The sequence below is a fragment of the Solanum lycopersicum genome, chromosome 1 (assembly GCF_036512215.1).
Source record: "Solanum lycopersicum chromosome 1, SLM_r2.1".
Classification (NCBI taxonomy): Eukaryota; Viridiplantae; Streptophyta; class Magnoliopsida; order Solanales; family Solanaceae; genus Solanum; species Solanum lycopersicum.
The window spans coordinates 42,734,605-42,739,065 of NC_090800.1; positions in this window are offsets into that span (position 1 = coordinate 42,734,605).

Below are 4,461 nucleotides of genomic sequence, written 5' to 3' on the forward strand. Positions count from 1 at the left end.
CACAATAGAATCAAAGTATATTTAATATCAAATTAAAGAAAACTGGGCAGCATACCTTCATCCCCTCTTCCCGACATCAATTCAATGCCAACTCAACCAATTCAACATCATAAAGCCCTTACCCATGGTCATGAACAATAATTCAAACAATAATCATAAAATCCAATGAAATATCTATCAATTCAATCTAGTTTTAACAATCTAGGCTTAATTGTACTACAATTGAATACAATTGTTATATCATTAGAAAGACCATAAGAAACTATATAAAAATTCATCAATATTAGCTTAATATCAAATAACCCACAATATAGTAAAAAACTATAGTTTATCCAAATTCATGTGTTCATAGGTAATTTAGATTGAAATCATCAATAAAATATCCATTATATCATAATTCAATGTTTAGAAATCATTTATGCAAGAACCCATGGTAGAATCATCAAATTGGACAATTCCCTTAAGAAAACATTGAAAAACATCTTGAGAGTTGGGCTCCTTAATGAAATGAATTTCAAGTATCAAAAGCCATACCTCAATTCTGATAATTATTCACATTGATGAACAATTTAGACACAAAAACCCCTCTCCAAGCTGCCTCTTCAAGATAGACTTATATGGAGGTTTTGGAATTTTTTTTTGGTTTTATGATTTTGAAGAATGAGATCTTCTATGTGATTTCCTTTTATATACTTAAGTAAAATACCCAGTTAACCCTTAAATAGCCGTCCATGACTTATTTTAGAAGTGGGGTGAATTTACCAATTTACCCCTAACTTGGCAGCACCACCAGCACAGAACAGGTCGTGCGACGCCTGCCCTTGAAGGGCTGTCACAGCACTCCGTTGTTTGCTACAGTGGCTTTAAAAGCTTCCTTTACCTCCCATGGTTAAGTCCCCATCGACGACACCCTTTGACGGGGCGTCACATCCATGATTGGCCGTTGAATGCTCCGTCGTTTGGGGTCTGCCCGGGACTGCCATTCCAATAGTTTTTGGTCCTTCCTCAAGGACGCTTAGATGGTCTTTGGGGAAAGTTTCCCGGACATTTCCAACCCAAATACGATCTTCTATAAGTTTAAAACCTATTGTATGAATATCATCCAAAACAAACGCGTAAAACTCAATAAAGCTTGCCTAGACGTACAAGGTCGACTTAAGGCATATTTTTTGAAAACCTTGGACATTCTTGGTCGTTTGATCTCCAAGCATCACAAAAATTTAAACACTGCCTATACATGGTATACTAATTCTATTAAGAACATTAAAACACCATGAAACACACATAAACACATGGATCCAAATTTTTAGACATTTAGGTGACTTAGTTGTCAAACGTATTAGTCGTCCTTTGACGTTTGACTTCTAACACCCCTTATACTTTAGCTACTGCGTCTACACCATATATTATACATATTTAGGACCTTTGAACATCAATACCAACATTTTAGGCTCTATCTAACATAGGTCATCTTCGGGGTCTTACAGTAATTATATGAAGTATATGTATACTTCATAGGTTCTAAAAGTTTTAACTTTTCTGAAAATTTAACTATATGATTGTGAATAAATGTAAGAAGAGGGTTGTATGCGACCTCTGTGAGGTCAACGACTGGTCTCATTTGGGTCTAGATTCCAGGTATGACAAACTTGGTATCAGAGCATGAGGTTAAATTAACTAGTAACTAAGGCTTAACACAACCACGTTGCGTCGTTTCAAACTTATGGTTTTGAAGTGTACAACAATCATGACATAGAGACTTTGTGATGTTAGTAATTTTCCTTTCTTCTATTCTTTACCGTTCTGTCCAAAGCTTTGACTTTTGTTGTCATTCTCGTGTCTAACTTACTTCTTGTGTGTGCGTGTAGAAAAATGAACACAAGGAGAAACGCCGGCAGGAGAGTTGGAGAAGCAGTTTCAGGGGGATACCAAGCTCCACCTCAAGCCCCAGATGTTGGAGTGCAAGTGCCTGTAAACCAAGCTGCATTGAAGGATAGAGAAGTAAAAGAAGCACTAATTCAGATGGCTCAAGCCATCACTACTTAGGCACGGGATATCACAATCCAGGACACTAGATAGGGTGCTCCCAAGGAGAACCCACATGATAGCACCATGGCTAGCAGACTGAGGGAATTAAGTAGAATAAGTCCTCCAGTCTACTTTGGGTTTAGAACCTATAAGGATTCCAAGAGTTTATTGATGAAGTTTACAAGATTATATATGCCATGGGGGTGAATGAAAAGGAGAAGGATAAATTTGTTGTATATCAAATCAAAGATGTGGCTAAGATGTGGATGTGGGCAGATGGCCGAGCACCAGGAGAAGTCCCCATCACTTGGAACATTCTGAAGACTGCATTCGTGGAAAGATTCTTTACCAGAGAACAGAGGGAGGCTAAGTTTGAAGAGTTAATCAACCTATAATATGGAGGTGTGTCAGTGAAGGAGTATTCCTTGAAATTGTTAAGCTCTCAAACTATGTTTCTTTTCTGGTGTCCAATAGAAGGGATGAGATGAGCAGGTTTGTGACTGTTGTATCGGAGGATCTGGAGGAGGAATTTCGGGAAGACATGTTTTATGATAATGTGGACCTTTGTAGGTTTATGGTTCATGCACACCAAGTGGAGGAAAATCGTCGGAGAAAGAGAGGGCGAGAAGCTAAAAAGCCTGAACCCTTATATTAGGCTGGTTCTAGCTGTGGTAGGAGTTCGTTTGGAGTTCAGGGCAGGCCCAAGTTCAATAAGGGGAACCAGCGTTCAGGTAATTCTACTCCCTCTAGGAATTTGAATGCCAAAGTGGTCATGTCTGGCCACTAAAAGGGCAATGATAGAAATTCCGAGTGTAACAACAAGTCGTGTGGTAAATCTGGACGTTCGCATGGAGGTGAGTGCTTGTAGGTACTAATAATGCCTTCTATGGGTGCGGAAAGAGATGGCATATAGTTAGGGACTGCCCACAGGTGAGGAATCAGGCTAGGACAGATGCTCAGCCTCGGCCTAATTCTACTGCTTTAGCCGATCCTCTCAAGAGAAACATATTTTATTCTTTGAATGGTAGAGAGGAGAAAGAGAAGTCAGGTGATGAGGTCAGTGGTACGTTGTATGTCTTCTGATTTCCTGTATATGCTTGATAGATCAAGGATCTACTTTGTCATTTTTTACTCCTTTAGTAGCTAGTAAATTTGACTTGCTTCCTGAGATCTTGCATGAGCCTTTCCTAGTTTTTACTCCCATAGAAGACGACATTAGAGCTGAAAGAGTGTGTAAATATTGGCCAATTAATGTTCTTGATAGAGTCACCTACGCCGACCTGATAGAATTAGGCATGCTTGATTATAATATAATCATGGGTATGGATTAACTCCATAAGTGTTATGCTATCATAGAATATCAAAACAGGGTAGTAAGGTTTCAGTTTCCAAATGAGTTAGAGATGGAACGGGAGGTCGTAATTCAAATCCAACAAGCCAAATAATTTCCAATCTTACAACCAATAAGATGTTATCTAAGGGGTATTTACATCACTAGTAAGAGTCAATGACTTAGAGAATGAGGTTCCTTCCATAGACTATGTGTCCATAGTGAATGATTTGCAAGATGTCTTTCCAGAGGATTTACTAGGAATTCCTCCTGAGCGCGAAATTGATTTTGGTGCTGACTTAGATCCCAACACAAAATCAATTCATATTCCTCCCTATTGAATGGATCTAGTTGTACTCAAAGAGTTGATGTTGCAGTTAAAAGATCTACTTTATAAGGGCTTCATCAAGCCGAGAATATCCCTATGGGGTGCTCCAGTGTTGTTCGTTAAAAAATGGAACCTTTAGAATGTGTATCGATTATCGGCAACTCAACAAAGTCACTATAAAGAAGATATTCTCTCTTCCCAGAATTGATGATCTATTTTATCATTTCCAAGGTTCAAGTTTCTTTTCTAAAATAGATCGCTGGTCAGATTATAACTAGCTTAGAGTAAGACAAGAGGACATTCCTAAGATTGCCTTCCGTACTAGGTATGGTCATTACGAGTTTCTTTTCATGTCATTTGGTCTAACTAACACAACAGCCGCATTTATTGACCTAATGCGTAGCGTTTTCCATGAATACCATGATTCTTTTGTAATAGTATTCATAGATGATATCCTCATATATTATAAGACCGGAGAGGAGCATGAACAACAGTGAGAATGACATTGCAAGTACTCAGAGAACATCAATTTTATGCAAAATTTAGCAAATGTTAGTTTTGTTGGAGATCAGTGACCTTCCTTGGTAATGTTGTGTCCGACAAGGGCGTCGAGGTTGATCCTGAAAACATTGAAGCAGTAAAGAATGTGCCGAGACCCCTTACTTGTATAGACTCAGATTCTCGTTGGTTTGGCTAATTACTCTCGCAGGTTTGTAGAGGGTTTTCCTCAATTTCTGCCCCATTGACAACTTTAACAAAGAAAAAGGCGAAGTTT